Source organism: Ictalurus furcatus, chromosome 3 (assembly GCF_023375685.1).
Source record: "Ictalurus furcatus strain D&B chromosome 3, Billie_1.0, whole genome shotgun sequence".
NCBI lineage: Eukaryota > Metazoa > Chordata > Actinopteri > Siluriformes > Ictaluridae > Ictalurus > Ictalurus furcatus.
The window spans coordinates 37,538,720-37,551,300 of NC_071257.1; the positions used below are offsets into that span (position 1 = coordinate 37,538,720).

Genomic DNA, 12,581 nt, shown 5'->3' on the forward strand with positions numbered 1-12,581 from the left:
AGTGTAAATTGTTAATATTTTTTCTTCTGGGAAACATGTTAATATCTTTAACTTCTGAAGGAAAAAAAATGATCTCTAAACAAAATATACAATAAAATATACCAATGTGTAGTTATCTTCATGTTTGACTAGTCATGAAGTATTGAATGCATCGCAGTAGTTACACTGGATATAAAATACAGTCTTTTTACATGCAATATTTGATGGACCAACAATCCAAATGTCTTTTTTTACAATTAGATCTCCCTCATGGATTGAGACTTTTTTAAGGTAAAGGGGATATGTAGTTGTCTGAATTTCAGGGTTAGGTCACCAGGAGCTTAGTGTTCTTAACAGGGCTACCTTGTTGAATAGGTATGAAGAAGATGTCAGAGAAATGTGATCCCCATGAAATGTACCAAAAAAAAAAAAAGACTAAGTATAATCTTCCTGGATTAGGGTTACTAAGACCCACCCCATGAGCCAGGCCTGATGGTGGTGTCTGCAGGTAAGTATTGGGGTGACCGGGTCATCCATCCATCCTGAAATGGTGAAAATATTTCTCTTTCCGATCATCCCTGTATGAACAAACACCCATTACTGTCAAGTTGTATAAAAATAGCTTTTTTCATGAACATGTGATTATGCTTCATGAGTCACACATAGTAACACCTACAACACCTTGTAAAAGCAGTTTCTCTTTTGGGTAAATCACCTTCCAGAGAGACAGAACCTGTTGTCATTATAAGGATATTGCTGAAAAAGTTACAAGGCACAGATTATTGTTTGAGATCAGATGGTTATGACTTTGAAGAATAAAACAAGGTAATATATCTCTTTGTTATTTTTAACTCTCAGTTTAGCTTTCGATTATCAGTTTGCTCAATTTTTCTCACATTTAGTGGAATAAAGCAACAGTTAAATTGCAAATTCATATATTCTGATTTTGTTTGTAAAAATGCATGATTCTGTTTATTATTATTATTATTATTATTATTATTATTATTATTATTGTTATAATGAATACCCCTATTGTTTTCATTCGTTTTCTTATTATTAGGGGCCAAGCACCGTAGGTGCATAGTTGTAATAATTCTAATAGTGTTCTCTTCTTATTATTCTTCTGCTCTGTAAGTCTATGGCAGCCCATAGCACTGTGTGGTAAAAAGTTGTGAAACTTGGCACACTGATCAAGGAGAGTCTGATCATTAAATACAGCCTTTTTGGTGTCTCTACCTAAAGCCCTCTAGCGCCACCAATTGTCCAAGTTTGCACTTACATTTATGTTAATAACTTTTGAACCATGAGTCTTAGAAAGAAATTCCTGATTCCCTGGCTCAAAACAATTTGATTGCACCCTATGAGGTCATTTTCCATCACAAAAATCTTTCTGCCATTTTGAATTTTTTAATAACCTACTTCTTTGAACTTCTGATTTTCACCAAAACTGGCACACATCATCTTCAGACCATGCTGGCAAAAAGGTATTAAAGCTTTTTGATAAACCCAACCGTTCTCGAAAAATGGGTGAACAAATTTTACGAAGAGCTTGCCAAATTGAAGTCTAAAAAGTTCAAACTTAGGCTCGAGGAAATATGAACTTCGGCTAGGCAATCGTGAGTGTTCTCAGTGATTGGCTCCACAGAATTAATTAAGCAATACAACACTACAGTTGGTGTATTAGGCACACTAATAGGTTTAGTATTTAAATTTTGGGCGGCACATAGAATAACCTCATATCCTGTTCTTTGTTGAGCTGTCATGTGTTGCATGCGGATATAATTAAAATAGAAATGACCTGGTGTGATGAAAGTAAGATCAATGTGTGAGAGAGCCAGTTTCCCAGTGATCTGCACTAAGAGAGCAGCTCCAGCCATGGCACTCAAACGTGCTGGCAATCCTTGTGCCACCAAATCCAATGTTTTCGATAAATAAACTAAAGACCTGCAAGCGCCCCCATACTCCTGAGCCGGGACCCCCTCAGCGGCGCCCCCTCTCTCAGTCACATATAAGAAAAAGTCTTTGTTGTAGTTTGCCAGCCATAGTACAGGTGCAGAGCATAAGTCCATTCAATGTCAGGTTTTTCCTTAGAACAGCCAGATCTCAGGATTTTGTCATGAAGAGAGCAATCAGTGATCCACCGAAGACCATACTTGATAACGTCCAGGAAGCTTAACATTTGTGTGTGGTATGGGGCGGAGGATGACCCCAATAATGTCCTGTCGGCCTTAGGAGCTTGCCAGGGAGTCTCTGACCACAGAGAACAGACCGCGTTGGAGTCCACAGCCCCCGAGGGAGACGCACCCAGGTGTATTACTGATCTTGGAATGTTAAGGGGCATAACAGCCTTGAGCTCTCACATGCAGACACACTGGAAAAAGAGCTGAATACAGTTCAACAACAGGTAAATAATGATTGTCATGTGGAATGGAAAAGGACACATTAGGGACATCAGGAAGTAATGGAGTTACTGGGATGCCTAGTTCATTGATTTTGCAAATTTTGTGTAAAATGCCATCCTCTTCCAGCCTTAAACATTGGTTACTGGGTGTGTTGTATTGCAGAACTTATCACAGTTGTTATCACAGCTTGCTGTAATAATGCTAGAATAATTGGACATGTCCCTTCATCCTTTTCTGAGGACAGAGGGTATTGTTTACAGGACACAGGATGACTATGCTTCACTTTAGCTTAATACAGTGTACATGTTACTTATCGTGCTTCGACTTTATGTAGCCCATAATGTACCAGGTATGTTAGCGAGTTCAGGATGAGGGATGCCACCATTACTGTCCGATTTGGTTACTGGAGACAGACAACTGGGAACACATAACTGCAAAACCCATCATTAAATGTTCAATTTATGCATCAGATCAAGGCCTATTAAAAAAGGTGAATAATTATCAAGTGATTTACTGTACATTGATTTTAATAATGCAGAAAGTCATTCCAAATGAGGAGTTAAATTTTTAACACATTAAGAGTTCTGATGTTTACAGAGCACTCAAATTGCTCGATATAAACAAATCATAAGGCCCTGATTGTGTGGAATCTATGTTTTTGAAATTATCAGCTGATATTATTTCATCTCCTTTAACTTATCTTTTTAATATTTCATTAGACACTGGTGTTATACTAGAAATTTGGAAATCAGCTTTTGTTGTTCCTTTATTAAAAGAGGGAAATCCCACTATACTAGATCATTATAGTCCAATCCCAAAGCTTTGTGTCCTATCAAAAATTTTAGAAAGCCTTATCAGTGAACTGTTGACATGTTATCAGATTGCAAAAAAACTTTTCTAGTAATTAAAGTTTCATAAAAAACATAGCACCACAACAGCCATTTTGAAAGTCTTAAACAATATCGCGTAATCTCTAGATAAAGGTAATTACTGCACTTCCCTTTTTATCGATTTATCAAAGACTTTTGACACAGTGAATCATGAAATATTGCTGCAGAGATTAAATAATGTTGGTCTATCAAATCATTTAAAAAATATTGAAGTAATCTCTAAATCTCTAATAAAAGGAATAACAGCTCTCATGAAGGTGTCTTCTACTCTCATGTTCAGTTAATCTGTCAAAGAGTTCTAGTCTGTTTACTTAAAAAATACAACCCCAAGTGGCAAAGTTCATTCTTATCCCTTCCTCAATTCCGTTCTTAATATGCTTCTGGTGAATGAAAAAAAGAAAAAAAAATAGACCTTTAGTCTAGGACTATTTGTGATGTACACTAACCTAACATGTTAATATCCCATCTGTGCTAACAAGTGATAATCCCAATAATACAGAACTAAAAAATTGAGAAAATGAGATAAAAACATCAAACATTATTACCCATGTGTATTGAGTGTTTTATTTAGCTTGATCTATCCAAAACTCAAACCATTCCAAACAAATCACACTATTCCACTATTGATCATATCACAATTGAGAATATACCCAAATTCATTTCTTTTGTAGAATTTAATTGTAAGTGAAATGATACTCACTTTTAAATGTCCTCTGTATAGTATTTGTTCAGTCTACAGGTCCTCTAACACAATCTTAACTGTCTGAATTTGTGCGACTAATCTTGTGACTTGAAATTAGTGACTTGAAGTTACCAAGCCAACTTCATTAAGTTACTCTAACTTAAATTTTGTTTTAAATCAATTAATGCAGAAATTTCAGTTTACATTGCACACAATATTTAGTTGATGTAATTAACACTATTATGTCAACACAACTCATCAAAATAATGTTTACAACTTTAAACACCTAATTAACTCAATAAATTAAAATTTCTATCCTGCAACCACACATTCAATCAAGTTGTGGCAATAGGTCCCCTAAATTACTTTTTAGAGTGTAAACCCTGCTCTATATGTTATTTTTTACCTTACAGATTCTACATTTCACCTTTATTTTGTCTATGATATTAAAATATGTCTTAAATGTATTAAAACGGGGAATGTTATCACACGTGATTTGTCACACGCACATGTATGTCAACACAACATTCAGTTAGTGCATGAAGTGCGCGTGTCCGTGGAGTGTGGCTAAAAGATCATCCTGTTATTCTGTCTTGTATTAATTCACAAAAATAACTAACATGTGAGATGACTCATAGAGCTGACTCATTCACAAACGACACATCCCTAACACAACCTGGCCATGTATTCTATAATCTTTTTATCTCTCTGCTCACAAGGCATAAAAAGAGAAACCCTTTATCACTTAATTTATGGGATATAAATGAAAGGTCCAAATGGACTCTTTCCTCCACATTCTGAGTGTCTGACTTATTAATTTCTCAACAAAGGCTTAGAGGCATTTTACACAACAACAATGTTTTGGGGCCTGAAAATGCACACTTTTGAAAAGAGTTTTCAAAGTGCATATTTCTATTATTGTTATTTATTTATTTACTTTCAGTATTTTAAATAAATGAGCACACGAAAGGCTAAATATGGGATTGAAGACAGAAAAATCCATCTCCACAATTAAAATAAAAATAAGACAAATCTATGCTTGACAAGCGTTCACAATTCCTCATGACAATGAATCATTTTCTAAATCCAACTATCGAGATTCTAAGTAACTGGAGAAACTTTTCCGAATTCAGTAAATCGTCATGTAACGTACCCCGTCTCCTTTTCGGGATCACACAATCTAGGAATATTTTTTACATGTTACAGGTCTAAAAGTTCTAAGTGATTTACACAATGGGCAATCTGGCAGATGTCCAAAATATTTACAAGCCCAAGTTCTTGGCTGTTCCAGGATTCCTTCTTCTTCTTCAAAGTAATTATGATACACCCCACAGTCGGTACAAATGATACAATCACTCAAACCAGAATCAAACCTTCAATGAAAAGGCAGAGTTCTGTGTTAGCCCTCTCAACCTGAGGACCACACACACTCTCACACACACAGTGTCCACGCGCAGATAGGAAGCCACACACATGCACACTGAGGCTTCCACCCACACTTGTCTCCAAAACTAATTTTCCAAGCTTATCAAACTCACCTATCTCCTTATGTATGAAGCACATATTCATACACTGATCAATGCAACATTCACACTTGTCTCCAAAACTAATTTTCAGAGCTGCTCCAGCACACATGTCTCCTTATTTATAGAGCTCATTTACACACTGTAAATTTACACACAGCATCGAACCCCACAACACCGCAATCCTTACCACAGGAGAACGTCACTCAAAAATGAAGAAATCAGACACTCAACAGAATTGGAGCGTTTTCCTGCTCGGATCAATGTGGAGTTTTACGATACCACGGTTCGGTGTCAATTGATACAGACGCGCCCACCGAGAGCCGCGGATGGATCAGAGTCACATGGCCAGCCAGCCAGAAACTCACTCAAGAGAAGTAGACAACAACCGTACAGCCTCCAAACTAGGAGCAATCACTCAACAAAATAATAATGGAAAAGAATAAAAATAAAAAATAAAAAAAACAATAATGTAGAAAAAATAATAGAAATAAGACAAGAGTCAACTCCACAAAAGAAAAAAAGGAAAAAGAAAAAAATGCTTAAACCAACACCTATAGAACTCTCAAACATCCATCAGCCTGTTAAAACAGCATTCAGCACTCATAAACAGCATAGCAAATATAACCAGCATTCAGCACATAGAACATATAAGACAATACAAGACTCACACCCCAGAACATTTAACATTGACAGACAAGACTTACTCCCATATCTCACTTCAGCACGCCTCTTGCGTGACCCCACCTGGGGTTTATTGGGCCCAATGCGTTCACTCTCTTTTGAAGGTCTTATCACTAAGTTCTCCCTAGAACTTTTAAACACTACGTTCTCCCTAGAATGTCACATCAGCTGCAGCACTTCTTCTCTAAGAAACTTCACAACACATAACACACCTCTTAACCCCCTCGGCACAGTGTACAGTGTCAATTGCGTCACTCTGTCTAGGATTCTTCTACTAGTACAGCAGTTCAGCCAACTCGCTGTATATCACTGTTAGGCCTCGAGTGTCAAATCCTCATTCCTCAGTATTCTATCTGACTCCATTTTTCACATAGACACTGCAGGCTTGCAGACACACTGCTCAAGACAAAACACTACAACAGACACACACAAACACACATTATATATATATATATATATATATATATATATATATATATATATATATATATATATATATATATATATATATACACTGCAAGCAGTTTTGATTTTTTGAGATCTAAAAAACCCTCTTTTCTAAATTTAGTCCATAATTTAAAGGAGCATTTGTGACGGAAAAAACACCGTCTCAGGCTGACCCATAGGAAACCCACGCAAGTATTTATCCAAAAAAAAGCAGAAGACTGCTTACCTAGTTTTGAGTGGCCACGCTTGCAGGGTTTCTCCAGGGTCAGCCTCGCCGGCAGAGTCTCCCTCTTTGCTCCTAGACCGATCACGTCGGGGTCACCAATTTGTTGTGAATAAAATCAACCTTTTAAAACTAAGTCAAAAACTTCAGAGACAGAGAGTTTAGTAGATGTCAAAAAGTAAATAAACTTTATAGAAAACCAACAAAGTGTGAATGTCTGCAGAGAGTCCGAATTGTACATACACAAGTATGTCTTTATGTACCTCCCTGACGCAGTAAAATTATCCCTAGGTGTGGCATTCAACTTTTCTTTCTAGACCAGACCAATCACCATTGCCTTAACTAATTATTCACATCCATATAATACCTTATATTTGTGGTGCATGCGTAGTCAGTTGTATGTTCTTTAAAAGTTTTACCAGACCTGGTTTTTTTTTTACTATGTCACGTATTTCACCCTATAGCCACATCTTGGTGCTTTTCCCTTGACTCTTATCTCTTCTTTTGTCACTGATTTACAAGCTTAGGAGGGTTTGTTTAGAAACCCAGTTCTGGAATGTGTCTAATTGATTTTTTATTGCCACAAAGTGAAGCTGCTTTAAACAACACAAAGCACTTAATGTACACACTTAGAATATCACGTGTTTGAAAGTGTTTTATAGTTTTAGATTATGCTTGCTGTGCAGAGAGGTACAGACTGACACAGAATTCCTCCAACTCAATCCACACTTAGAACACAACCCGATCAAACATTGTTCTATGGATTTAGATTATGCTTTCCAACCCATACAGATTATTCGATTAAGCTTCTCAGAGGCTGACTCTAAGGGCTCAAATGGGGCCCCTGACAGACCTTCCAGGACCACAGAAAGGTCCCAGAAAGGTACGTGTGGCCTGCAGATGGGCCTCAGCTGCCTGACAGAGGCTCCATTAACAGGGGCATGGCTGGCCGAAATGGCGGCCATGTAAACCCTGATTGTAGAAGGACCCCACCCCACTGAGAAACATCCTTGTAAGAACTCCAGGACTGTAGCTATTGTGCAGTTCACTGGGCCGTATGACAAGGATTACTCTCAGAGGTTTCGTCCTTGGACGAAACCCCCAACTTCTCAGCCACCACTGAAACGGACTCCTGCAATAGGCCCGATGGTATGACGTTGGCTGCCCATAAGCTCCAATAGTCTCCCACAGAGACTAGAGGGGATGGCAAGATCCATCTTTATCTTGCTCAATGTTGATAGGATCAACCCTACACATGTTGAGGATAGAAATGCCCTCATCGTAGTAGAATCCTTATTAACCCCTAGAAAAGTTGTCCACTGCACTGGAGAAAGCATACTTTTCTGAGGTTCAGCCTGAGCCCCAAGCTCTTCATGTGGGCGAGAACAACATCTCGATGTTGAACTGCCAGTTCCCTGGATCGTGCTAGAAATAACCAGTTGTCCAGGTAGTTTAGTACACGGATGCCCTGGAGTCACAATGGAGCCAGAATGCCATCCATACACTTTGTGAAGGTGCGAGGGGATAAAGCTAGTGATAGTTCTATGTGGAAATATGCACCTTTTAGATCTATCGTCACAAACCAGTCCTCAAACTAAATCTGTGGAACGATAAGTTTGGGCGTCAGCATCTTGAATCTGTATGTCTGAAGAGTACAGTTCAGATGATGCAGATCTAAAATTGGCCGCATGCTCCAATTTTTGTGGACTGGGAAATAACGGGTGTAAAAACCTCCCTCCCTCAGGGAACGGGGTACATGTTCTATGGCCCCTTTGTCCAAGAGGGATCTTACTTCGTACGCTAGCATCAGGCTCTGGTCTGTGCTGACTACTGTGGTGACCACACCTCTGAACCGGGGAGGGTCGAGCTCTAAACTGGACCCAGTAACCGTTTTCTACAGTAGACAGAACCCATGGAGACACATTTGGCAGTAGTTTCCACACTGCCAGATGGTCTTTTAGTGATGTTAATTATTCCACATTGTATTGGAGGGATAGCATCAGATTTTCAATGCCCTGTGACAGCTCGCTGTCCAGAGAACACTGAAAACTTGGGACAGTCTTGGCTAGGGGAGGCCCTACAGTAGCACTGGGGGCTAACTGCCCTAACAACCTCATGTCCCCTGATACCTCCCTCCGCACCCCTCCAGAACTGCTCTTCTTTGTCTGCTTGGCCTTTATGACCATTCTCAGATCAGGCCTAGTAGCAGGCCCGGTTCCCCTGGCTGTCTGCGGGGGGTTGGCAGGCCACCATAATCGCCTTCTGTGTCTCCCTCACACTTGTGCTGGCCTGGGCTCCACTCGTGGATGCCCGGGTGAACTCAAGACAACAGGGAAGGAACTGGCTGAATGCTGCCATATGTCGAGCTCACTCAGCAGGTCTGCTTGGTAGGCATGCAACACTGTCATGTGTCTGCAGTGACCCACAAGCAAGACCACTACTGCATAGGCCTTGCCCACCAGTGCCACTGTGGTGGCTTGGAATGCACAGCCGGCCCCCCTAAATTACCTGCCGTCGATGGAGAGAGGTAGCTCATAAGTGCCTCCTCCACCTTCAGCATAGCTAAATAGCCATGCCGTTCATTCCCCACAATGGCCGAATAATCCAACATCGAAGGGTTATAAATACGGCTTATGCATGGTTTTCCTCCAGAAGCCTGATATGTTGTCATGCACTTCTGGAAGAAAGGGGAGTTTTCTGCAGTGTGAGGGATTTACTTTCACTGATGAGAAAAAAGCTCACCCAGCCTTAGAAATCAAGCAGCTCTTTATATGCTGCTCTCAGTTTATAGTACACCATTCTAGCTCCTCGGAGTCAGAGAGGAATTATTACTATTATTTTTTTGTGCATGTTTTTTCTCTCTTTTTTTCCTTTTTGCCTTTCCATAGAGGAAGGGGGAGTCACGACGCGAACTTCAAAATCCAGCAGCGAGCCGGACCCGGAAGACAGAGCGAGAGACAGGCTCCTCTTCCGGATCCATAAGAGATCCCCCAGACCCGAGACGGCCGGCCCAGATCCACGAGGCTCTGAAAACCAACTCACTTCGGCTTCCGAGAAGAGAGCGAGTTGCGAGCGGAGTTACCTAGTGTAGGCGTTACCTAATGTAGGCGTTACAATGCGCAGGCTCTCAAGGCTGCCATCACATGCTCCATCCTAGACACTTCACATAGAAAGTGTGCACTACTTCCCGTGCAGAAATAAGAGCAGGCTGTAACGCACTTCCTGAATTCTCTCACTCATATTTTTCTCTCTCGTTCATTCTTTTTTTTTCTTCTCTTTTTTTAAAGGGATAGAAAAGTTCTGAGATTTTGAGAAGTTCGCGCACTACGTTTCACCTAAATGTATGAAATTCAGGAAACATGTGTAAGATGCCAATACGTACAAAAACTTTTCTTTAACCCATACCCTTAACTCAACAGGAAGTCAGCCATTTTGATTTTTCTCTTAAAATTTTGCTCCGTTTTTTGCCATTTCCAGGCCTCGTACTTTAACGTACTCCTCCTAGAGCTTTCCTCAGATCGGCATCATATTTGGTCAGTCTCATCTAAAGGCATTGACGATGCTAAATTGCGAAGCTTTTGAGTTTTCGCTGCACGGTGTGGGCGTGGAGGTCTCACAAATTCTGATGTTTCGCCATGAAAAAGGAAGTTGTTATAACTCAAACATAGAATGTCCAATCTGTTCCAAACTTCACGTGTTTGTTAACAGTCCTGAAGACATCTACATGCCAATGTTAAGTTATAGTCAAAGTGCCACCTGCTGGCAACATGAACTGTCATGATTTACACTAACTCAAACATACAATGTTCAATCTGCACCAAACATCACATGTTTTGTACAAAAGCTGGACTGTGGCCAATATTCAACCTGGCCTGTGGCCTGTGGCCAATATTCAATTATAGTCATAGCGCCACCTACTGCCAACAGGAAGTGACATGATTTACACTTACTCAGACAGTCAATGTTCAATCTGCACCAAACGTAACATGCTTTGTACAAAAGCTGGCCTGAGGCTACATGCATGCCAATATTCAGTTATAATCATAGCGCCACCTACTGCCAACAGGAAGTGACATGTTTTACACTAACTCAAACATTATTTTCAATCTTCACAAAACTTCACATATTTGATACGAATCCTGCCCTGAAGACATCTACATATCAATATTCATTCATCATTATACCGCCACCTGCTGGCAACAGGAAGTGACATGTTAAACACTAATGTATTCCTAACAACATATAAAAATGTGCCAACAAATTCTAAACATGCTGGCAACATGCTAGCAACACATAGTTAAGTGATAAAATGTGCTATTACTGCTATTAAACAGGATGTTTTCATAACTCAAACATACAATGTTTACTTTGCACCAAACTTCATATATCTTATACTAATTCTGGCCTGAAGACATCTACATGCCAAAATTCAGTTATAGTCATAGCGCTACCAGCTGGCAACAGTAAATTACATGTTTTACTTCATGATACACTCCTAACAACATGTAAATGCTAAAAAAAAAAAAAATGGAACAGAGTGCCCCTGGCAGAGCAGACCCAACGTGCATCCGGGTACGATGCACGTTCATTGCAGCTTTAATTATTATTATTATTATTATTCTTTTCTGAAATTAATCACATTTTAGAGGGCCTAAACATACCCGAAAACTCACGAAACTTTGCAGATGCATCAGAACCGGTGAACATTTACATCTGATAGGGGTTCCAGAATTGACTGTGGCAAAATGGCTTGATATCGCCACATACAAAATTTCAATGATGTGCTTCACATGTGCTTCAAACTTCACATGTTTGATAAAAGTTCTGTCTGAAGACATCTACATGCCAAGATTCAGTAATAGTCATAGAGCCATAATGTATCAACAGGAAATGATGCCTTTTAAATCCTGATACACTCCTAACAACATGTAAGTGCTAAAAAGTGCTAAAAAAAAAAAATGGAATGGCATTCCCCTGGCAAAGCAGCCCTAATGTGCAATCGGGTTCGAAGGCCTGTTCATTGCTGCTTGCAGCTTTAATTATTGTTGTTTTTGCTATTGCTGCTGCAATTGTGATATTGTAGGGTTGTTGTAATACTGAAATTTTCAAACTGCAATATTGAACATTAAAAATAATACTAAATTCAATTTGATCTCATTTATAATTGACAGGTTTGCCTTTTTAAAAAATAATGGCACCAGTAACACTACTGCCTTCACAATATGTAAGTAAACCTTATTTATCACTTTAAAATTGTATGTATGTTTATCCCATATCCACAGCTTATTAAAAAGACGATAACAATGGTGATTATCATCATTATTATTATTATTATTATTATTATTATTATTATTATTATTATGTACATATTTGAAAGTAGTATTGCACAAATTTAGTCTATTTTGCTTTGACATTAGATAAATTAATGCTCATGAGTGAACATTTAGTTTGTGATTTATTTAAATTATTATGGTGGAATTTTGAATTGTGGGTTGTGAGGTCTATGATCTAATGTAAATGATGGCTAATATAACAGGATCATTTGCAACATATGCTGCACAATGTAATGACTGTAATATGGTGCTAAGATAATCAATAGTTTGAATTAAATGAAAAAATAAAAAACAAAATAAAGGAAATTATCTTTGCTTACAGTATGTCTATGGGTGCTGTTTAGTGGGAATGGAGTCCAAAGTACAACACCATTTACAACAGAAACCACAGAAAGGACAACTGAATCCAAATTACCAA

General features: G+C 38.9%; 1 long non-coding RNA gene across 1 annotated transcript; it reads left to right on the forward strand.

Moving 5' to 3' along the window:
- The first annotated feature begins 379 nt into the window (after nucleotides 1–379).
- On the forward strand, nucleotides 380–12,581 carry LOC128606186 (uncharacterized). Its single transcript, XR_008385644.1, has 3 exons — nucleotides 380–804; nucleotides 12,002–12,054; nucleotides 12,486–12,581. It is a non-coding gene; the product is annotated as an uncharacterized LOC128606186 (long non-coding RNA).